Genomic DNA, 25657 nt, shown 5'->3' on the forward strand with positions numbered 1-25657 from the left:
GTTCCTCTGTGACACACACACACACACACAGAAATCCACTCAAACATTCCCAGAGTTCTCAAGGCACAGCTGGTATGGTTGGGAATTCCACTCCCAGGTCAGAATCTGGTTCCTGTCATGTCTTCATCTCTGAGGCTGGTGACCTTGCTCTGAGAGAAAGGTCAGAGGTCACGCCAAGTGCTCATGGGAGGAACCTACAGTGGGGAAAAAAAGTATTTAGTCAGCCACCAATTGTGCAAGTTCTCCCACTTAAAAAGATGAGAGAGGCCTGTAATTTTCATCATAGGTACACGTCAACTATGACAGACAAAATGAGAAAATAAATTCCAGAAAATCACATTGTAGGATTTTTAATGAATTTATTGGCATATGATGGTGGAAAATAAGTATTTGGTCAATAACAAAAGTTTCTCAATACTTTGTTATATACCCTTTGTTGGCAATGACACAGGTCAAACGTTTTCTGTAAGTCTTCACAAGGTTTTCACACACTGTTGCTGGTATTTTGGCCCATTCCTCCATGCAGATCTCCTCTAGAGCAGTGATGTTTTGGGGCTGTCGCTGGGCAACACAGACTTTCAACTCCCTCCAAAGATTTTCTATGGGGTTGAGATCTGGAGACTGGCTAGGCCACTCCAGGACCTTGAAATGCTTCTTACGAAGCCACTCCTTCGTTGCCCGGGCGGTGTGTTTGGGATCATTGTCATGCTGAAAGACCCAGCCACGTTTCATCTTCAATGCCCTTGCTGATGGAAGGAGGGTTTCACTCAAAATCTCACGATACATGGCCCCATTCATTCTTTCCTTTACACGGATCAGTCGTCCTGGTCCCTTTGCAGAAAAACAGCCCCAAAGCATGATGTTTCCAACCCCATGCTTCACAGTATCCAAAGAACACAGGTATGGTGTTCTTTGGATGCAACTCAGCATTCTTTGTCCTCCAAACATGACGAGTTGAGTTTTTACCAAAAAGTTATATTTTGGTTTCATCTGACCATATGACATTCTCCCAATCCTCTTCTGGATCATCCAAATGCACTTCAGACGGGCCTGGACATGTACTGGCTTAAGCAGGGGGACACGTCTCGCACTGCAGGATTTGAGTCCCTGGCGGCGTAGTGTGTTACTGATGGTAGGCTTTGTTACTTTGGTCCCAGCTCTCTGCAGGTCATTCACTAGGTCCCCCCCGTGTGGTTCTGGGATTTTTGCTCACCGTTCTTGTGATCATTTTGACCCCACGGGGTGAGATCTTGCGTGGAGCCCCAGATCGAGGGAGATTATCAGTGGTCTTGTATGTCTTCCATTTCCTAATAATTGCTCCCACAGTTGATTTCTTCAAACCAAGCTGCTTACCTATTGCAGATTCAGTCTTCCCAGCCTGGTGCAGGTCTACAATTTTGTTTCTGGTGTCCTTTGACAGCTCTTTGGTCTTGGCCATTGTGGAGTTTGGAGTGTGACTGTTTGAGGTTGTGGACAGGTGTCTTTTATACTGATAACAAGTTCAAACAGGTGCCATTAATACAGGTAACGAGTGGAGGACAGAGGAGCCTCTTAAAGAAGAAGTAACAGGTCTGTGAGAGCCAGAAATCTTGCTTGTTTGTAGGTGACCAAATACTTATTTTCCACCATAATTTGCAAATAAATTCATTAAAAATCCTACAATGGGATTTTCTGGAATTTTTTTTCTCAATTTGTCTGTCATAGTTGACGTGTACCTATGATGAAAATTACAGGCCTCTCTCATCTTTTTAAGTGGGAGAACTTGCACAATTGGTGGCTGACTAAATACTTTTTTTCCCCACTGTATGTTAACCTACAGTATGTTAATAGTAGGGCAATGTTTATCGGCGTACATTTTATATATATATATATATATATATATATATATATACACACACTACCGGTCAACATTTTTAGAACACCTACTCATTCAAGGGTTTTTCTTTATTTTTACTATTTTCTACAGTGTAGAATAATAGTGAAGACTTCAAAACTATGAAATAACATATGGAATCATGTAGTAACCAAAAAAGTGTTAAACAAATCAAAATATATTTTATATTTGAGATTCTTCAAATAGCCATCCTTTGCCTTGATGACAGCTTAGTACACTCTTGGCATTCTCTCAACCAGCTTCACCTGGAATGCTTTCCCAACAGTCTTGAAGGAGTTCCCACATATGCTGAGCACTTGTTGGCTGCTTTTCCTTCACTCTGCGGTCCGACTCATCCCAAACCATCTCAATTGGTTGAGGTCGGGGGATATATATACAGCTGAAGTCTGAAGTTTACATACACTTTAGCCAAATACATTTAAACTCAGTTTTTCACAATTCCTGACATTTAATCCTAGTAAAAATTCCCTGTCTTAGGTCAGTTAGGATCACCACTTTATTTTAAGAATGTGAAATGTCAGAATAATAGTAGAGAGAATTATCTATTTCAGCTTTTATTTCTTTCATCACATTCCCAGTGGGTCAGAAGTTTATATACACTCAATTAGTATTTGGTAGCATTGCCTTTAAATTGTTTAACTTGGGTCAAACGTTTCGGGTAGCCTTCCACAAGCTTCCCACAATAAGTTGGGTGAATTTTGGCCCATTCCTCCTGACAGAGCTGGTGTAACTGAGTCAGGTTTGTAGGCCTCCTTGCACGCACACGCTTTTTCAGTTCTGCCCACACATTTCCTAAAGGATTGAGGTCAGGGCTTTGTGATGGCCACTCCAATACCTTGACTTTGTTGTCCTTTAGCCATTTTGCCACAACTTTGGAAGTATGCTTGGGGTCATTGTCCATTTGGAAGACCCATTTGCGACCAAGCTTTAATTTCCTGACTAATGTCTTGAGATGTTGCTTCAATATATCCACATAATTTTCCTTCCTCATGATGCCATCTATTTTGTGAAGCGCACCAGTCCCTCCTGCAGTAAAGCACCCCCACAGCATGATGCTGCCACCCCCGTGCTTCACGGTTGGGATGGTGTTCTTCGGCTTGCAAGCTTCCCCCTTTTTCCTCCAAACATAACGATTGTCATTATGGCCAAACGGTTCTATTTTTGTTTCATCAGACCAGAGGACATTTCTCCAAAAAGTATAATCTTTGTCCCCATGTGCAGTTGCAAACCGTAGTCTGGCTTTTTTATGTCGGTTTTGGCGCAGTGGCTTCTTCCTTGCTGAGCGGCCTTTCAGGTTATGTCGAGATAGGACTCATTTTACTGTGCACGATTCGCACCAAAGTACGTTAATCTCTAGGAGACAGAACGCGTCTCCTTCCTGATCGGTATGACGGCTGCGTGGTCCCATGGTGTTTATACTTCCGTACTATTGTTTGTACAGATGAATGTGGTACCTTCAGGCGTTTGGAAATTGCTCCCATCAGACTTGTGGAGGTCTACAATGTTTCTTCTGAGGACTTGGCTGATTTCTTTAGATTTTCCCATGATGTCAAGCAAAGAGGCACTGAGTTTGAAGGTAGGCCTTGAAATACATCCACAGGTACACCTCCAATTGACTCAAATGATGTCAATTAGCCTATCAGAAGCTTCTAAAGCCATGACATCATTTTCTGGAATTATCCAAGCTGTAAAGGCACAGTCAACTTAGTGTATGTAAACTTCTGACCCACTTGAATTGTGATACAGTGAATTAAAAGTGAAATAATCTGTCTGTAAACAATTGTTGGAAAAATTACTTGTGTCCTAACCGACTTGCCAAAACTATAGTTTGTTAACAAGAAATTTGTGGAGTGGTTTAGAGTACTCCTGAGTGGCGCAGTGGTCTTAAGGCACTGCATCGCAGTGCTAACTGTGCCACTAGAGATCCTGGTTCGAATCCAGGCTCTGTCGCCGCCGGCCGCGACCGGGAGACTCATGGGCGGCGCACAATTGGCCCAGCGTCGTCCAGGGTAGGGGAGGGAATGGCCGGCAGGGATGTAGCTCAGTTGATAGAGCATGGCGTTTGCAACGCCAGGGTTGTGGGTTCGATTCCCACGGGGGGCCAGTATAAAAAAAAAATGTATTCACTAACTGTAAGTCGCTCTGGATAAGAGCGTCTGCTAAATGACTAAAATGTAAATGTAAATGTAAATGGTTGAAAAACGAGTTTTAATGACTCCAACCTAAGTGTATGTAAACTTTCTACTTCAACTGTATATATATATATAAATATATATATATATATGGGGGATTGGAAATGATGCCGACTAATACATTAATAGAAGCCACAATCTAGTTGCAATAGTAAAGCTGATCCACCCCCTAAAAAACTTAAATAAAAAATTAAATTATGCCCAATATTACCGGAGCTGTGTTCTTTCTGTTGTGGATTCGTGCACATATGGCGGGCCGTTTTTAAACTACTCGCCGCTATTTTTTGGTTTGATAATAAACAACATTGTTTAGCTAGTCATGTTACCTAGCTAGCTAGCTAACAACCATATAACTTGACCACTGACTAGGCTATGCATACATTTGGATGGAACTGGAAGAACTGAAATGAATAGGCTACTTAAAGAGATGGTTCAAATGTAGACTGCATATGCAAGAGTGGGGTTTGTGTGTGTGTGTGTGTGTGTGTGTGTGTGTGTGTGTGTGTATGTGCGTGTGTGTGTGAGAGAGGATGTGTGTGAGAGCGGGAGTAAGTGAGAGAGGGTGTGGGAGGGAGGGAGAATGTGTAGGCCTATGTTTGTAAAGTTATCTGAACAGTACAGATAGTTACAGTTTTTTCATAACATTGTTGGACAAGTTTTAAAAGCTATTTGTTCTATGGTCACACGCATTTAAAATGCCTGAAGCTTTAACAGTACCTAAAAGTGTGTGTGTGTGAAAGAGAGAGTGTGTGTGCTGTGCACAAATGTTATACTTCAAGAACATTGATAAGAGGGAGTAGGCCTACTGAAACATTGGGAGCATTACAGTGATTGTATGTGTTGTTTATGGTGAAAAAGCTATTAAAACATTCTGATGTAGATCATTTTGTGTTTCCTCCCTTACAATCAAAGCATAGTATGCCTGAAACTCAATGCAATGCCTTTTAAATTGAAAAATCTTTCTTTAGGGCCAAATTTGAGCAAATTATAAAATTGCGATTAATCACGATTAACTAATGCCATTAACTCGATAAATGATTTGAATAGTTTGACAGCCCTAGTTATTAGTCATACAGTATGGCAGTGCGAGAGTTGATAGATTGACCAGTGAAGTGTTGTCAGTGTGCCGTTCTAGTTTTTAGTTTGTCACTCTGTTAGTGTGGTGTAATAGACAGACTTGTATTTAATCAGGATTTCAATCATTTCTGAGGGAAAGAGATATGTTTGGTGGGGCCGGGGCACAAAGGCCCCTGTAGTATCTGTAGTATCTATAGTATATTGTTGGCCTTATAACAGAATGCACGCTATGTTTTGAATGTGGGGCAAGGCTCAGGCGTAAAGCACTGCAAAATGGTGTTGCTGATGGCATACTGTATTTATAGACTATTTGTGTATGTGTGTCTAGGTGTTGAGGGACTGTGTTATATGAGCCCATCTCTGTCTCTAACCTCTTAACCCAGTTCCCCACGGTCAGGGGGACGTTACAGGGGTCTTCTCTGCTCTCTCTGTCTCTAACCTCTTCACCCAGTTCCCCACGGTCAGGGGGACGTTACAGGGGTCTTCTCTGCTCTCTCTGTCTCTAACCTCTTCACCCAGTTCCCCACGGTCAGGGGGACGTTACAGGGGTCTTCTCTGCTCTCTCTGTCTCTAACCTCTTAACCCAGTCGCCCACGGTCAGGGGGACATTACAGGGGTCTTCTCTGCTCTCTCTGTCTCTAACCTCCATCCCCTCATCCACCTCTCTCAGCAGCTGAGAGAGGTGGACCCTGTCCTTCCCCCACTCCCTCCTCCTCCTTCAATTTCTCACACACGCCTTAATTCTCTCTCTCTCTCTCTCTCTCTCAATTCAATTTCAATTCAATTCAATTTAAGGGCTTTATTGGCATGGGAAACGTGTGTTGACATTGCCAAAGCAAGTGAAGTAGATAGTAAACAAAAGTGAAATAAACAATAAATATTAACAGTAAACATTACACTCAGAAGTTTCAAAAGAATAAAGACATTTCAAATGTCATATTATGTATATATACAGTGTTGTAACAATGTGCAAATAGTTAAAGTACAAATGGGAAAATAAATAAACATAAATATGGGTTGTATTTACAATGGTGTTTGTTCTTCACTGGTTGCCCTTTTCTTGTGGCAACAGGTCACAAATCTTGCAGCTGTGATGGCACACTGTGGTTTTTCACCCAGTAGATAAGGGAGTTTATCAAAATTGGGTTTGTTTTCAAATTCTTTGTGGATCGCTGTAATCTGAGGGAAATATGTGTCTCTAATATGGTCATACATTTGGCAGGAGGTTAGGAAGTGCAGCTCAGTTTCCACCTCATTTTGTGGGCAGTGTGCACATAGCCTGTCTTCTCTTGAGAGCCAGGTCTGCCTACGGCGGCCTTTCTCAATAGCAAGGCTATGCTCACTGAGTCTGTACATAGTCAAAACTTTCCTTAAGTTTGGGTCAGTCACAGTGGTCAGGTATTCTGCCACTGTGTACTCTCTGTTTAGGGCCAAATAGCATTCTAGTTTGCTCTGTTTTTTTGTTTGTTCTTTCCAATGTGTCAAGTAATTCTCTTTTTGTTTTCTCATGATTTGGTTGGGTCTAGTTGTGTTGTTGTTGTTGTCCTGGGGCTGTGTGGGGTCTGTTTGTGTTTGTGAACCGAGCCCCAGGACAAGCTTACTTAGGGGACTCTTCTCCAAGTTCATCTCTCTGTAGGTGATGGCTTTGTTATGGAAGGTTTGGGAATCGCTTCCTTTTAAGTGGTTATAGAATTTAACGGCTCTTTTCTGGATTTTGATAATTAGCGGGTATTGGCCTAATTCTGCTCTGCATGCATTATTTGGTGTTTTACGTTGTACACGGAGGATGTTTTTGCAGAATTCTGCATGCAGAGTCTCAATTTGGTGTTTGTCCCATTTTGTGAATTCTTGGTTGGTGAGCGGACCCCAGACCTCAGAACCATAAAGGGCAATGGATTCTATAACTGATTCAAGTATTTTTAGCCGGATCCTAATTGGTATGTCAAATTTTATGTTCCTTTTGATGGCATAGAAGGCCCTTCTTGCCTTGTCTCTCAGATCGTTCACAGCTTTGTGGAAGTTACCTGTGGTGCTGATGTTTAGGCCGAGGTATGTATAGTTTTTTGTGTGCTCTAGGGCAACGGTGTCTAGATGGAATTTGTATTTGTGGTCCTGGCAACTGGACCTTTTTTGGAACACCATTATTTTTGTCTTACTGAGATTTACTGTCAGGGCCCAGCTCTGACAGAATCTGTGCAGAAGATCTAGGTGCTGCTGTAGGCCCTCCTTGGTTGGTGACAGAAGCACCAGATCATCAGCAAACAGAAGACATTTGACTTCAGATTCTAGTAGGGTGAGGCCGGGTGCTGCAGACTGTTCTAGTGCCCTCGCCAATTCGTTGATATGTTGAAGAGGGTGGGGCTTACACTGCATCCCTGTCTCACCCCACGGCCCTGTGGAAAGAAATGTGTGTGTTTTTTGCCAATTTTAACCGCACACTTGTTGTTTGTGTACATGGATTTTATAATGTCGTATGTTTTTCCCCCAACCCCACTTTCCATCAATTTGTATAGCAGGCCCTCATGCCAAATTGAGTCAAAAGCTTTTTTGAAATCAACAAAGCATGAGAAGACTTTGCCTTTGTTTTGGTTTGTTTGTTTGTCAATTAGGGTGTGCAGGGTGAATACGTGGTCTGTCGTACGGTAATTTGGTAAAAAGCCAATTTGACATTTGCTCAGTACATTGTTTTCACTGAGGAAATGAACTAGTCTGCTGTTAATGATAATGCAGAGGATTTTCCCAAGGTTGCTGTTGACGCATATCCCACGGTAGTTATTGGGGTCAAATTTGTCTCCACTTTTGTGGATTGGGGTGATCAGTCCTTGGTTCCAAATATTGGGGAAGATGCCAGAGCTAAGGATGATGTTAAAGAGTTTAAGTATAGCTAATTGAAATATGTGGTCTGTATATTTTATCATTTCATTGAGGATACCATCAACACCACAGGACTCTCTCTCTCTCTCTCTCTCTCTCTCTCTCTCTCTCTCTCTCTCTCTCTCTCTCTCTCTCTCTCTCTCTCTCTCTCTCTCTCTCTCTCTCTCTCTCTCTTTCTCTCTCTCTCTCTCTTCAATTTAAGGGCTTTATTGGCATGGGAAACGTATGTTAACATTGCCAAAGCTAGTGAAGTAGATAGGAAACAAAAGTGAAATAAACAATCAATATTAACAGTAAACATTAGTTCTAAAAGAATAAAGACATTTCTAAATGTCATATTATGTATATATACAATGTGCAAATAGTTAAAGTACAAATGGGAAAATAAATAAACATAAATATGGGATGTATTTATAATGGTGTTTGTTCTTCACAGGTTGCCCTTTTCTTGTGGCAACAGGTCACAAATCTTGCTGCTGTGATGGCACACTGTGGTTTTTTACCCAGTAGATAAGGGAGTTTATCAAAATTGGGTTTGTTTTCTCTCTGTAATCTGAGGGAAATATGTGTCTCTAATATGGTCATACATTTGGCAGGAGGTCTCTCTCTCTCTCTCTCTCTCTTGCTCTCTCTGTGTGTGTATATCAGCTCTCTATTTTGGATCAAAGGATGTTCTTGTCGCAAAGCAGGAAGTGTGTATCTCACCAGTGATGTCACAGCACAGGAGGGAAGCTGGCTATCTAATCAGAGAAGAGGAGGAAGTAGTGTGAGATGGGGAGAGAGAGAGAGGGAGAGGGGTTGAGTGAGAGTGGATTAGTGGGGGATGGAAATAGATAGGAGGAGAAACTGGGAGTAATCAGTGTGCTGAGTAACAGACGGTGACACACAGGGATCAATCTCCCCTCTGTCAATGGGTTCTGTGAGAGTGATTTTATAGATTTGGAACAGTATACCCTCTCTGTCCCCCGGGGAAGGTTTTCAGTAGCACACCTGGCTTTGTTCCTGCCTGCCCGATACTGTCTCATCGTTGTTTGTGAGAGTGAGGTGTGTTTATTGTGTGTGGCAGTAGAATATGACTCCTGGGCCGTGTGTATGGCTGATTGTTCAGAAAGATGATACCACCACACTGTGTATCTGTCACCCCTTTTATAATGAGACAACAGTCTACAAGTGTCTGGCTGACGTGGGCCAACTGGAAAAACTGCCGCCCTATTACAAAACAACTCCTAAAAGCACTAACAAGCTCTTGAAAATCAATCTTAAAAATAATAATAACTTTGCAGACCATTTTTGAGTGTGGACTGTACAATATATTGCGTGGTATCTACAGTATGTCCTTTTTGGTTGTACAAAGCAACTAAAGACTTCCCACTCACAAGGCCTGGAGAGAGTGATGTTTTCTGATTGATCAGTGTTGTAACACGGATGCCTTGCCTGGTTAAAGGTGAAAGGCTAACATCACCATGTGTAACTGTTTGTACAGAAGTAGTTCCAGGTCAGGGGTCAACCGCAGTCTGTTTTCACCCACATGATGACCCACAGGAGCCATGGTTCCAAGACGGGGGGATCCCTGGAGACAGGCTTAGCATCCTACCCACCAGCCTGTGTGTGTTCCATGCACCAGTGCGTGTCTCCTAAGCATTAACTTGTGAGATAAAATTACAACAGCATGAAATGGTCTTACTGTGTGTGTGTTCCCATGCATGTCCTACGCACCAGCTTGTGTTTGAGTGTGTCCAAGGCACCAGCTTGTATGAGAACAGGGACCAACAGCAGACTGCAATTCTCTTACTCAGCCATGTGGCTCAAAAACACAGTCAGGTCCAAGACCATTTAGTAACTCTGTGGCAAAAATACAGTACATCAAGTGCTCTTTAAAGTAGAGCATTGTTAGTCACTATCACTGCAGAGTATGACGGCGCTACTTCGCTCCATGACAGCTTCCATACTGCTGGACACGTGTATCATATTCTCTCACACTCATGTCTGTTTTATCTTATCAAGCTATTGGCTTAAGGGGCTAGTTATAGTACAGAGTGTGACTGATGGAGAGAAAGAGAAACAGAGTGTGTGACTGAGAAATTATGAGCCGTTTCTCCTGACTCCAGTCTGGTTGGTTAAGTCTCCCCGGGCACTACCCACAATGCAGCTATTTCTCTCACTCTCTTTTTAGAAGAGAATCAGCATTTAGCAAACGCACTTCTCCTGAGCGACTTACAGGAGCAATTAGGGTTAAGTGATTTTACACCTAGTCTGCTTCGAACCAGCGACCATTTCGGCTACTATTCCAACGCTCTTAACCGCTAGGCTACCTGCCACACTGAGGTAGGTAGACAATTTGTCTGTCATTCCACCAATGATGGATTCACCCTGCAACACTATGGTATATGCTGCACTGATAGTAGCACTCATCTAACCCCACTCCCCTCTTTCTTTTCCTCTCTCTCTCCCTCTCTACTTCACTCTCTCTCCACCTGTCCTCTCCCCTCTTCGTCTTTGGCTGTCTAAGAAGCAGGTCTATGGTTTTGTCAATAGAAGTCTTGCCTCTCCAGCCCTGTCAGATTGAAGGAGGAGAAGGAGGAGGGGGGTGATTGAGGGAGGAAAAGGAGGGATTGAGAGGAGTACTAGATGGAAGAATGGAGAGAAATGGAGGAACAAGGTAGATTTACCAAGGGATGGCGTGATGGAAAGAGATGACGATAGGGATAACGTCTTGGGCTGATGAAGAGATAGAGAGGGAGAGTTACTGGAGGTGAGAGGATGGGAGAGGAAGGCTGTATCAGTCTGCTGTCTGTTGGTATTGATTGGGAGTGCTAGGCTGTGTGACTGGAACACTTTATCTCACACAGACTCACAGTGGCATTAGCTCTCTTTCCTTGTCCTCTCTCTCGCTCTCTCTGACCTCACCATCTCATTTTCTCCATGTCATTTACAATCGCTCTTCTCTCTTTCCCATTTGGCTCTGAGGGAATGAGTGTGTGTGCTCTCTGAGCTGGTGAATAGGCACGGGTCCAAACGGAATGAGAGATTTTATCACTCCGTCTACTCTGCCATTTCCCTGCCAATGTCATATCCTCCAAGTGACAGGGGTTCCTGCTCAATGACATTACTGCCACTCTGACCGCGCACACACACACACACACACTCCGCCCTGGCACTGTCCTGTCAGTCTGAACAAATGTTCTGGTGGTAATTGACTCTGTGAGAGGCGCATCTGAAGTGGCCCAGTGGAAATGGGAACAGCACCGCAAAACATTACAGAACGCCTCTTACGGAACACAACCCCACAGTACACACAGAGGCACAATAGAACCACAGAATAGAACATAGAGCACCAGGAATATAACACTGCAAAGCAGAGTGGAACAAGATGGTAGATGGAAAAGGAAGAGAGGAGAGGAAGTAAACAGGACACAGTGTGACAGGGAGGGCATAGGGGCCATCTCAATACTCTGAACAGGACACAGTGTAGGGGCCATCTCAATAAATGCAGAAAATTGCCAATCAAAATAAACATTCTACCACAGTGACCATGTTACTTTTGGGAAGCATGTTTGATTCTGAGTTTGGACATATAAAGTTTGTATGGGAACTACTTCTCAGTTGTTCCGAGTTCACGTCACTCGCACTAAAGAGGGAGGCTCGCTCGGCTGGTGCTAGCACATGCACAGATCAAATACACAGCTGGAACGCCCTTTAAGGTGTTTACATGTCCTAATAATTCGAGAGATTGCTCAGAAACCAGGTGTTTTAATCGTTGTATGCTTACTTCGATGTTTTTTTTTGTTTTTTTTGTGATCCAATTTACATTTTAGTCATTTAGCAGACGCTCTTATCCAGAGCGACTTACAATTAGTGAGTGCATACATTTTTCATACTGGCCCCCTGTGACTTACTCCGATTTAAAATGAGCAGGTGTTTACATGACTATTGTATAATCTGCCTACTGCCATAATCAGTTTATAATCGATTTACTACTGTGCATGTAAACGTACTCAACGTGACAGGAATATCATAGGGGCCATCTCAATACTCTGAATAGGACACTGTGATAGGGTGGGCATAGAGGCCATCTCAATACTCTGAAGTGGCTGCCTGCCCTCATCTCCCACCTCTCCTCCCTCATTTGCACTTATGCAATGGCATGAAGTATTTGTTGGAGTCACTATCTCAAGGCTGAAGCTCTTTGTCATTCACCGTACACACAAACATCTACACACGCTGGCAATCTTGGCTATTACCCATACAATAATATAACATATTTCAGCACGCAGGAGAGTGCGGTCTTTAGCTTAGCGTCCACGCTAACGAGCTAGGCTAATGAGAGAGAGTTTAACGTGTTAGCGTTATGAGGGTGTTAACAGGGAACGTGTGTGTGTGTGTGTGTAAATGGGGAATGGGCCAAAAAAGCGCCACTTGCTCCTCCATTTTGATTTGATTAGCTTAGCTAAGCGCTAACCCTCAGGGGTGCTCTGCCTCTTCTCTGTGTGAGATTAATGAAACGTAGTGGCTAGGCTACATGAATGTCACGTTCTTTCATCGACGGGTCAGACCAAGGCGCAGCGTGATAAGCGTACATGTTTATTAAATATTAAACACAACAACAAACGAAACGTGACGTCCAAGGCAGCACAACACAACATACCTTAACTGGAACAAGATCCCACAACCCACTAGTGCCAATAGGCTGCCTAAGTATGGTCCCCAATCAGAGACAACGAGTGACAGCTGCCTCTGATTGGGAACCACACCGGCCAACATAGATCTAGATCTAAACCTAGAAAATACAACATAGAACATACCACACAGAAAATACACACAAATACGAGTCCCCAGAGTCAGGGCGTGACAATGAATATGAATGCTACAAGAATATGTATATTAATAGGAGAATGCTAATGCTACAAATGTATGCATGTTAGTAAGCTGGTTCTCATAAAACAGGCTGAAGACAAATGTGAGGATAAAGCCAGTATTGGAGCCCGGGACGTGTGTGTGTGCACTCACGTCCTCTGTAGCTCAACTGGTAGAGCACGGCGCTTGTAACGCCAAGGTAGTGGGTTCGATCCCCGGGACCACCCATACACAAAAATGTATGCACGCATGACTGTAAGTCGCTTTGGATAAAAGCGTCTGCTAAATGGCATATTATTATTATTGTTATTATTATTATTATTATTATTATTATTATAAGTCTTATCTCAACAGAAAATAAACTCAAGGTGCTTGTAGGTCTACTTTTTCACAGGAACTGCTGATAACACTGCTCTGTCTACCGCAAACGTGCACACAAACACATGCGCAACCGTGCTTTATTGTACGTAACATAATAAAAAAATCCCCATCAAAATCCGTCAATTAAAGCTAGAGATACAGTATCTGTTTTTTTGCATGGGCTGCGTCGGCCTTCTGCGGTGGAAGGTGGCCGAGCTACAGTGGTGTTTGTCATATCACAAGAAAATCAGTCTTCTCACAATAACGTCTGTAGCATCCGAACGGTTTGGCCTATAAATCATATGACCACTCTATGTTAAGATGAGACTCTCACGAACACGACGGTGTTCTCCGTTTTGCTCTAGGACCCCCACAAGTGTCACAGGACTCGTCTGAAGTTGGTACCGCTGATGTGCCAACTTCTGTCTGTAGCGTCCGAACCGTTTGGGCTATGAACTGTATTCTCATGAACACAATGGTGTTGTCCATTTCGCTCTACGACCCCTACACGTGTCACGGGACACGTCTGAAGGTAACCAGTACCGGTTATAATTTTTTTATTGAAATATGGAGGTAGTTTTGTGCTAAATATGTGTCAATTTTTTCTCTTCTATTTTTCCTTTGCTTTCTTAGATCTCCTCTCTCTCTCTCTCTCTCTCTATTATATATATATATATATATATATATATATATATATATATATATATATATATATATAAGGAAATATGCTTCAAAACCTTAATCCTTCTGATTTATTTTTTGACTGTCTGTTTTGCCATTTATGAATGTGCTATTCAATGCATTTCTATGGGCTATAGTAGTAAAGGTCAAATTCTATATTTGATCAAATAATAAAAAATAAAACAATAAATCTAATAGCTAAATGATCCATTGTATGACCAACTTAAAACAATTATATATGTTATCTTAGTAGAACCCCCCCAAAGGCTTAGACCTTCAGAGGTTAAAGATTACTGCATGCATAACATGCATTAGGCTAATACAGTGGTGTAAGTGAGAGAAAGCATTATTAAACCAGTCAATCCTCCTGCTTGTTCGTTCTCTCTCTCTCTCTCTCTCTCTCTCTCTGCCTGTCTCTCTGTGTGTGGAGGTAGTGCTTGTATCAGTTTAAAGAGATTAACATCGTGCCCGCCTCGTTAGCATGCTAATCAGACCCTCATTATTTGGAATGAGAAATAGTGATTTAGTTAAAATGTCTACTGTAATAGGTTTCAGTGTGGGCTCTACAGCCCCAGGCTGTCTGTCTGAGCCACTGTGGAAGTGGAGGAAAACTAACTCCGCCTGCAGTCTGAACACACTACACTGTAACACAGTAACACACTACACAGTAACACACTACACACTACACTAACACACTACACAGTAACACACTACACACTACACAGTAACACACTACACTGTAACACAGTAACACACTACACAGTACACACTACACACTACACTAACACACTACACAGTAACACACTACACACTACACAGTAACACACTACACTGTAACACAGTAACACACTACACAGTAACACACTACACACTACACTAACACACTACACAGTAACACACTACACACTACACAGTAACACACTACACACTACACTAACACACTACACAGTAACACAGTAGCACACTACACAGTAACACACTACATACTACACAGTAACACACTACACAGTAACACACTACACACTACACAGTAACACACTACACTAACACACTACACAGTAACACAGTAGCACACTACACACTACACTAACACACTACACAGTAACACAGTAGCACACTACACAGTAACACACTACACACTACACAGTAACACACTACACACTACACTAACACACTACACAGTAACACAGTAGCAAGGCAATGTGAAGGCCTGATGGAGCCCTGGAGAGTAGGCTCTAAACATGTCTCTCTGTAACAAAGACTTCCACTCTGAAGATAACTACGTCCTCAACCCCCCCACACACACACACACACACACACACTCTCTTTCTCCCTCCGTCTTTCGCTCCAAACAGGCGGGTGCAGACATATGCTTCCACCTGTGCCCCTGTGCCAGGGTTGAGCTCTGCCATAGGGGACAGTGTGGGTGCTGGCTCTAGCTCTGCTGGACTGGTCCCTAGTGGTTCTACTCTACCCACTCTCACCCCAGACTTCACATGCATGTCTCTGGCCCTCATTCACAGTATTTCCCCACCCCACACTACCCTCCTGGGAAGCTCCAGATTGCACATCCCCGCCCCACACAGACACACACCAGGTTTAGCATATTCCAGCCCCTCCTACACACACCGGCATGCATTATCCCTTTCCTCACACACATGCACAGTCCACACACAACCCTCAGCCTCCCTATCCCCCTCCCCCATCAGCACCACACACACACTGGCCACCGGCCAGACACCACTCCCTGAATCCACCCCTGTCTCTGTCCTGGTCTCCATATAGTTGATGGCTGCATTGCTCTTTGTTGGTGCATGGGGGTTGCTCTGCACGTGCTTCTGGAGATTGGGTTATTTTCCAGTTATTCACAAAACGTACATACATACAATCCTCCAAAAGCAAGCAGCACCACCTGGAAGTGGCAATGAGACAAAGCATGCAGTGATCTAAACACACACACACCACACAGTAGTGGTGGTCAGATGGCTGAGGCTATAACTGGCGCTGTCCCTGGGGTTGTCTTGAATTGGTCACAGTACTTGACCATCTGGGGCTGGAGAGAGGGGGGGTGTGAAGCCCTGTAACAAAAACAGTAACTATGTTGCATACAGTATGAAAAAAATTTATGCACTCACTAACTGTAAGTCGCTCTGGATAAGAGCGTCTGCTAAATGACTAAAATGTAATGCATACAGTAGATGACTGCTTTTATTCTGGTTACATTGTGTTTGCACTGTTTGGGAATGTAACTATTCTTAGACAATATACAGCATGGTTAAGTACAGTAGAATGTTTACAGTTACAGTACACTAGTCAGTACAGTTAGAGGAGTGATGGAGGGAGTGAGACAAGGGGAGAGAGGGAGAAATGGGGGGAGAGGTGGAGAAACGGGGGCCAAGGGAGATGGACAGGAGGGAAATACTTAGGGTGAGAGTGAGTCATAGAAAGAGAAACAGAGGTAGAGAACAAGGGAATGAGATAGAAAGCGAGTGATAGCAGGAAACGGATATGTTCTCTTGTGTTTTAAAAGCAATGTGTGTATGTATTTGATGCTCCCAAGGATATTAATCATTGACAGCTTTGCCTGAACACTTCTCAAACGCTCTTCTTAGGAAGATTTGTCTTTCATACACCCACCTCTCTTTCCAAACTACCCCTCCTCTCACGCCTCTCTCTCTCTTTTTAATCTCTCTCTTTTCTCTTTCTTCCCTAAATCTCTCTCTCTCTCAAGCTCCTTTCCTGGCTGGGCTGCTAGGAGGATAGGAATCGTGTCAGAGAGAAAGTGAGAGTGTGTGTGTTTTTAAAATGTTCAACCTGCTTCCATGCTCTCGTGTGTGTGTGAGGTGTGTGTGAAGGGAGTGTGTGCATGTGTGTGCGTGTTTGCATGGGCGTGCGTGCGTGTGTGTGTGTGTGGTGTGTGTGTGTGTGTGTGTGTGTGTGTGTGTGTGTGTGTGTGTGTTAAATCCGTCCTCCTGTCTTTGTGTAAACAGCTCCACATGCTAAATCCTCTCTCCATGAATCAGCCTACTACCTCCACCTCACTATTCAGCTACTACAATAACAAAATCCACTGATTCGCTGGCACGCACACACACAGGCCTGCAGTTCGCTGTGTGTCCATTTGACTGCAGTGCTCCCTCCCTCTGTCTGTGTTGCAGTGAAGAGGGGAGGGGAATTGGTTAGTGGAGGGGTGAAGTGAGAGAGGGGTGACTCCTCTGTGTGTCAGAGAGCAGCTGTCCCCTCATGGCTCTCAGACTGGCATGTGTGTGTGTTGCTGTGTCGCTCTGTGTGTGTGGTTCTGTAGTTATTTTTGTGAGTGTGTGTTAGGTGTGTGTGGCACACAGATTTTCATCTTGGTTCCTCCATCTGCCTTCAGGTATAATGAGCAGTAATATTCATATACAGTTGAAGTCGGAAGTTTACATACACCTTAGCCAAATACATTTAAACTCTGGTTTGTAGGCCTCCTTGCTCGCACACGCTTTTTCAGTTCTGCCCACATATTTTCTATAGGATTGAGGTCAGGGCTTTGTGATGGCCACTCCAATACCTTGACTTTGTTGTTCTTCGGCTTGCAAGCCACCCCCTTTTTCCTCCAAACATAACGATGGTCATTATGGCCAAACAATTATATTTTAGTTTAATCAGACCAGAGGACATTTCGCAAAAAAGTACGATCTTTGTACCCATGTGCAGTTGCAAACCGTAGTCTGGCTTTTTTATGGCGGTTTTGGAGCAGTGGCTTCTTCCTTGCTGAGCGGCCTTTCAGATTATGTTGATATAGGACTCGTTTTTACTGTGGATATAGATACTTTTGTACCTGTTTCCTCCAGCATCTTCACAAGGTCCTTTGCTGTTGTTCTGGGATTGATTTGCACAATTCGCACCAAAGTACGTTCATCTCTAGGAGACAGAACGCGTCTCCTTCCTGAGCGGTATGACGGCTGCGTGGTCCCATGGTGTTTATACTTGCGTACTATTGTTTGTACAGATGAACGTAATACCTTCAGGCATTTGGAAATTGCTCCCAAGGATGAACCAGGTCTACAATTTTTTCTGAGGTCTTGGCTGATTTCTTTCGATTTTCCCATGATGTCAAGCAAAGAGGCACTGAGTTTGAAGGTAGGCCTTGAAATGCATCCACAGGTACACTTCCAATTGACTCAAATTATGTTAATTAGCCTATCAGAAGCTTCTAAAGCCATGACATCATTTTCTGGAATTTCCCGAGCTGTTTAAAGGCACAGTCAACTTAGTGTATGTAAACCTCTGTCACACTGGAATTGTGATACAGTGAATTATAAGTGAAATAAGCTGTCTGTAAAGAATTGTTGGAAAAATTACTTGTGTCATGCACAAAGTAGATGTCCTAACCGTGGTTGAAAAACGAGTTTTAATGACTCCAACCTAAGTGTATGTAAACTTCCGACTTCAACTGTACATACATACAGTAGCAGTCAAAAGTTTGGACACACCTACTCATTCAAGGGTTTTACTTTATTTTTTACTCTTTTCTACATTGTAGAATAATAGTGAAGACATCCTCTGTGGTCCTCTGTAGCTCAGATGGTAGAGCACGGCGCTTGTAACGCCAAGGTAGTGGGTTCGATCCCCGGGACCACCCATACACAAAACAAATGTATGCACGCATGACTGTAAGTCGCTTTGGATAAAAGCGTCTGCTAAATGGCATATTATTATTATTATTATTATTAAAACTATGAAATAACCCATATGGAATCATGTAGTAACCAAAAAAGTGTTAAACAAATCAAACAATATTTTAGATTTTAGATTATTCAAAGTAGCCACCATTTGCATTGATGACAGCTTTGCACACTCTTGGTATTTTCTCAACCAGCTTCATGAGGAATGATTTTCCAACAGTCTTGAAGGAGTTCCCACATATGCTGAGCACTTGTTGGCTGCTTTTCCTTCACTCTGTGGCCCAACTCATCCCAAACCATCTCAATTGGGTTGAGGTTGGGTGATTGTGGAGGCCAGATCATCTGATACCGCCCTCCATCACTCTCCTTGGTCAAATAGCCCTTACACAGCCTGGAGGTGTGTTTTGGGTCATTGTCTTGTTGAAAAACGAATTATAGTCCCACTAAGCGCAAACCAAATGGTTTGGAACCAAAAGTCTCAAATTTGGACTCATCAGACCAAAGGACAGATTTCCACCGGTCTAATGTCCATTGCTCATGTTTCTTGGCCCAAGCAAGTCTCTTCTTCTTATTGGTGTCCTTTAGTAGTGGTTTGTTTGCAGCAATTCGACCATAAAGACCTGATTCACGCAGTCTCCTCTGAACAGTTGATGTGGAGATGTGTCTGTTACTTGAACTCTGTGAAGCATTTATTTGGGCTGCAATCTGAGGTGCAGTTAACTCTAATGAACTTATCCTCTGCAGCAGAGGAAACTCTGGGTCTTCCTTTCCTGTGGCGATCCTCATGAGAGCCAGTTTCATCATAGCGCTTGATGGTTTTTGCGACTGCACTTGAAGAAACTTTCAAAGTTATTGACTGACCTTCATGTCTTAAAGTAATGATGGACTGTCGTTTTTCTTTGCTTATTTGAGCTTTTCTTGCCATAATATGGACTTGGTCTTTTACCAAATAGGGATATCTTCTGTATACCACCCCTACCTTGTCACAACACAACTGATTGGCTCAAACGCATTAAGAAGGAAAGAAATTCCACAAATTAACTTTTAAGAAGGCACACCTGTTAATTTCAATGTATTCCAGGTGACTACCTCATGAAGCTGGTTGTGAGAATGCCAAGAGTGTGCAAAGCTGTCATCAAGGCGAAGGGTGGCTACTTTGAAGAATCTCAAATATAAAATATATTTTGATTTGTGTAACACTTTTTTTTTGGTTACTACATGATTCCATATGTGTTATTTCATAGTTTTGATGTCTTCACTATTATTATACAATGTAGAAAATAGTAAAAATAAAGAAAAACCCTTGAATGAGTAGGTGTGTCCAAACTTTTGACTGGTACTGTACATACACACACACACACATCTGGATTCACCAGAGGTCTGTGATTGTATAACCTACATATGAAATCATCTATGTTCAGAGAGCGGTTAGCAGCTTGCATGTACAGCCCAGTCAGCAAGGTAGTGTGAGAGAACAGCTCACTATCAGTATCAGCCAGTCTGTGTGTTGTGTGATTGACAAGAGGATAGAGTGAGAAGGAGGAGAGTGATAAAAACAAAAATAGATAATTGGGTGCTGACAAACAGCTTAGCTAAAGAAAGAGAAAACCACGAGACTGTGAGAGTGTAGAGAGCGTGAAGAAGTAAATTGTTGTCACGATCATCATAAACAGCGGACCAAGGCGCAGCGTGATAAGCGTACATTCTTTATTATTTGTGTACACACAACGAACCAAAACAATAACAAACGATACGTGAAGTCCTAGGGTTAAACACAAACCTTACGGATCAAGATCCCACAAATGACAAGTGCAAAACAGGCTGCCTAAGTATGGTTCCCAATCAGAGACAACGAGCCACAGCTCTCTCTAATTGGGAACCACCCTGGCCAACATAGAAATAAACGATCTAGAAAGAAACACATAGAAAACCAAACATAGACACTACACACCCTGGCTCAACATTTAGGAGTCCCCAGAGCCAGGGCGTGACAATTGTGAGTAAAAAAGGCAGGGAATAGAAGAGTGGGAGTGTGAAAAAGAAGGAGAGTGAGAGGAAAGGATGATTCAGTGGCTCTTATTTAACAGTAGAGCCTCCACTTCATGTGGGCTGCAGTCACAGTGACACACACCACCTGTATATGGTTACGCCATTAGCTGGACGCGAGATGTCTGATGTTGAATAGCTCAAAACTATTTTCTGCAGACACACTTGAGTGTCTTGTCATCCCTTCTCCCCCTCCCTCCCTCCCCTCTGTCTCCTCTGTTCAAATTTGAGGTGGTTGGACACGGTGTGTTTTTATAGCACTGTGTGGGAGACTGAGAGATTGCTTGGGATATGTTCGTGAGAGTGTACACACGTACACAGACAATGTTTAATAGGCAGTATGGCTCATTGTCTGTATGTGTTGTATTATGAATATCCCCCCTGCTGTGGCCCTAGATCCAACTGTAGCTGTCCTCTTTCTCTCCTCTCCTCTCCTCTCTTCTCCTCTCCTCTCTTCGCCTCTCCTGCTGTTTCAGGTTGTTTCTCTTCACAGCTCTAGTGATGGGGGTTTCTTATTGTTCTAGGTGTGTTGTGTGTTAATATCTTTTTGCTCTCTAGTCTCCTGTGAGAGGTCTTTATATAACAGACTCTGTGTGAGAGAAAGTGTGTGTTTTTGCACTCAGAATATGTTCACTCAACATCTAAAGTGAGGCTCAAAATGTGTGTGTATGTTAGAGCATCGGGCCTAGCGGGAACACTCATTGTCCTCTTCCTCAATCATCCTCATCCTACTCCTCCCTCTTGCTAATCCTCAGAATGTATTCATCCCTCTCTCTGACTCACTACTAGCTCTAAGCCTTTGAGAGAGGAAGACAGAGGAAAAGAAATAGTACACATATGCCCATTCCTCTAATCATCACTGGATTCGTATGCATCTCCTGTACACACACACACACACACACACACACCCACCTTCTCCATTTTCCTCTGAGCAGCACTCTCTCTTTCTCACAGAGCAATTACTGCTAATTATCTTACCTCGTCCTCACCATTCTCTGCTTTCTCTTATAGTGTTATTATGTTCTATAATGTCTGTTTTCACTAGTCTGGCTAACACCTAACTCTCAAAGTCCTCCGTTGATTATGAAGTGGGCTGTGCTTTTACTGGTTGGCTCTCCTCTGTGTCTTTCGCACTCAAACACCCACAGCCACACACAGCCCCCTAGCTCCGCCCCCTTGTTTGGATTTTCAAATCCAAACAACGAGAGGTCTCAACCCCCGAAAAAATTAAATAAAGATTTGAGAGAACCAATCAAACCCAGTCGCACAATTTCTGAGCAAATATTGCATTAAAAAACGGCCTCCTTTCCAGACAAGTGTGGTCACAGTCACAGCTCTCCCTGCGCTGAGTCACGTGGGTCGTGACTATGTTTGCCCCTCTTCACATTTTTATTTCTATTGAGGGTAACTCAATGCTTGGATTATTACTAGTAGTTGTGTGTCAGTGGGCACTTCTAAGTGACTCAGCGCTGCCATTAGAATTTGTTCAGTGTAACTTTCATGGTTACATAAAGGTTAGATGTTAGTTAGGACAGGGTTTTGAAGTCTACATTGCAGATCAAACTGCACACGTTATCGTCTTTACCCCTCTTTCTCTGTCTCTTTTCCTTCCTCGTTTATCCGGCCATGCCATCCCTCTCTCAGATGTTGTGGGACTCTACATGAAATGCCGACCAGAGAGAAAGAGAGAGGGGGATGAGAGGGAGAGAAGGGGGGAGGGAGGGAAAGAGGGAGAGAGAGACCCACTGTTATTTAATAACTAAGGCAGAGTTATTCAACTGGCAGATCTGGCCTGTTTGTAAATGTTAGAATGGCCCTTTGATCAATTCTGAACATTAATAAAAAAAATCAGCAAAAAATATCTGACGTTTAGTGCGAAAAGGAGCCCTCGTTCAATATTCTACAATGGGAGAATCTGTTTTCCTGTTGTCCCGCCTATTAAATGCTGTCAATCAATATCACCCAACATACCAGTTACAGCCAATCAGAGCTGCTAACAGGGGTACAGTGTCTGTCTGCCAGCCTATCGGCTCTTTCACCGCAGATGAGATCACTACACTGGCCTGATACATCAGAGAATGCTTTGCACTTAACTCAGCGGTGAGTTAAAAAACACCATGGACTCAGTTATGATTATCATAAACTTTATCCGATCAACATCTAGCCTGCAACATCACTTGTTTCGTAGTCTGCTGAGCATCATGATCTACTTTTACATGATGATGTTCGGTGGCTAAGCAAGGTTAATAATGTCAAGAGAGCAGCCTACGTGAGGTTAGGGAGGAGATAGTTGCATTTCTTCACAATTGCTGCCACAAGAAAGCCACCACCTATCTAGCAACAATGCTTAATGAGGACTTCATATCAGATGTTTGTTTTTTAGTGACATCTTCAATCAATTGAATGGACTTCATTTAGGACTAAGGGGAGGGATAAAACCGTTATTGACATGACTGATTTTAGCCCAAACAAAACATTCAATTTCCCTACACTGTGCAACTATATTCAGTCATCATTAGTACAGATCACTCCCCGTGACGTCGAGTTTTTAGATAAACTGAAAGCTAACTTTGAAACAGGATTTGATGAGTTTAAGTCTCCACGGAGGTGGTGCAGTTTGTTATAGGGACCCATTCTCTACTGATGCGGGGGGACAGAGACTTCTCTGCAAAAGCTAGTCAACTGAGATATGCCATGCATAAAAGGTTTCTATGTGTAAAAAAAAACAGTAAAACAAGACAGAGAAAATGTGATAGTGATAAAGAAATAGAAAAAGAAATAGAAAATAGAACAGAATGTGATGCTGGTCAATTGAGATATGCCATGCATAAAAGGTTTCCTATGTGTAAATAAAAACAAAAGATGAAGCTATAACGGACAGGAAAGTAGAAATGACAGGAAAGTAGAAATTAATGTGATGCAGGTCAACTGTGTTATAAGTACAAATGTGTTCCATTATTTAAACAATTTGATGCACTGAATTAGGCTAATCTTAAAGCACTTAAAATGAACTTTTAGCAACATTTAATTATCAGATTATAATTGTGTTTGTGCATTGTTTTGTATACCGGCTTTAGGAAGAGTAATCCCATGTAGAAGGTATCTGGCCCCCGTAAGAATATACTTGAATAGCCCTGGCTGGGTTTCTACTAAGCTAACATATGGAATTGTTTTAAGATGGTCATACCAAGGATAATTTAGCTATTTGATTTTGAATTTTAGGACCCCTGTAAGTATAAAACAATTGTAATAAAAAAAATATTTGATCGAACATTGAATTTGGCCATAATGCTATTAGCCCATAGAAACGCATTGAATAACATCAAAGGATGTTAAGTTTCTGTCCTATATCTGAGGGAAATAAAAAAATTTGACCTATATTTAACCACTTTTTTGGGGGCACCAAGGTACTTCCATAGTGCATTCGGAAAGTATTCAGACCTTGACTTTTTCCACATTTTGTTACGTTACAGCCTTATTCTAACATTGATTAAATTGTTTTATTTGATCTCTCATCAATCTACACACAATAACCCATAATGACAAAGCAAAAACGTTAGCAAATGTTAGCAAATTATATAGAAAAATGAAATAACATTTACATAAGTATTCAGACCCTTTGTTCAGTATTTTGTTGAGGTACCTTTGGCAGTGATTACAGCCTCGAGTCTTCGTGGGTATGACGCTACAAGCTCCCATTTCTTATCTGCAGATCTTCTCAAGCTCTGTCAAGTTGGATGGGGAGCGTCGCTGCACAACTATTTTCAGGGCTCTCCAGAGATGTTTGATCGGGTTAAATTCCGGGCTCTGGCTGGGCCACTCAAGGACATTCAGAGACTTGTCCCGAAGCCACTCCTGCATTGTCTTAGCTGTGTGCTTAGGGTTGTTGTCCTGTTGGAAGGTGAACCATCGTCTCAGTCTGAGGTCCTGAGCGCTCTGGAGTAGGTTTTCATCAAGGATCTCTCTGTACTTGACGTGACGCTTGGCATTCAGGCCAAAGACTTCAATCTTGGTTTAATCAGACCAGATAATATTTTACTGAGGAGTGGCTTCCGTCTGGCCACTCTATAATAAAGGCCTCATTGGTGGAGTGCTGCAGAGATGGTTGTCCTTCTTCAAGGTTCTCCCATCTCCACAGAGGAACTCTGGAGGTCTGTCAGAGTGACCATCAGGTTCTTGGTCACCTCCCTGACCAAGGCCCATTTCCCCTGATTGCTCAGTTTGTCTGGGCGGCCAGCTCTAGGAAGAGTCTTGGTGGTTCCAAACTTCTTCCATTTAAGAATGATGGAGGCCTCTGTGTTCTTGGGGACCTTCAATGCTTCAATGGTACCCTTCCCCAGATCTGTGCCTCAACACAATCCTGTCTCGGAGCTCTACGGACAATTCATTCGACCTCATGGCTTGGTTTTTGCTCTGACATGCACTGTCAACTGTGGGACCTTATGTAGACAGGTGTGTGCCTTTCCAAATCATGTCCAATCAATAGAATGTATCACAGGTGGACTCCAATCAAGTTGTAGAAAAATCTGAAGGATGATCAATGGAAACCGGATGCACCTGAGCTCAATTTCGAGTCTCATAGCAAAGGGTCTGAATGCTTATGTAAATAAGGTATTTCTGTTTTTTATTTTAAACACATTTGCAAAAATTTCATTATGTGATATTTTGTGTAGATTGATGAAGTCTCTCCCAGATTTAGGCGAAGTCCACACTCCTGCAGTGTGTGTGCGGGCTTGCATGTGTGCTTCGCCTCATCCTTAATCCTGCTCAGATTGAGGTCAAGGGGCGATTGGGAGAATCTCAAGGAGATCACATCTATGTGTTTACCAACCGGGCTCTGACCCCACAACCCCAATGGGTCATGTCTGATTGGTTGAATGCATTCTAGACAGCATTTGATTGGCCTTGGGGGACAGTACAGTAGGTGGAGGTATTTTTTGTGTGTGTGTCAGGTCAACCCAGCTGTTTTGTGGACCTGTGTCAACCCAGGGATGTAGAGAAGAGAAGCATGT

At 42.8% G+C, this 25657-nt stretch overlaps 1 protein-coding gene across 1 annotated transcript in view; it reads left to right on the top strand.

Annotated features, from left to right (window-relative positions):
* LOC121571662 (immunoglobulin superfamily member 3) overlaps positions 1-25657 on the top strand; it is a 91703-nt gene that overhangs the window by 17764 nt on the left and 48282 nt on the right. The gene's annotated exons all lie outside the window — the stretch shown is intronic.

Source organism: Coregonus clupeaformis, chromosome 40 (genome assembly GCF_020615455.1).
Source record: "Coregonus clupeaformis isolate EN_2021a chromosome 40, ASM2061545v1, whole genome shotgun sequence".
Taxonomy (NCBI): Eukaryota; Metazoa; Chordata; class Actinopteri; order Salmoniformes; family Salmonidae; genus Coregonus; species Coregonus clupeaformis.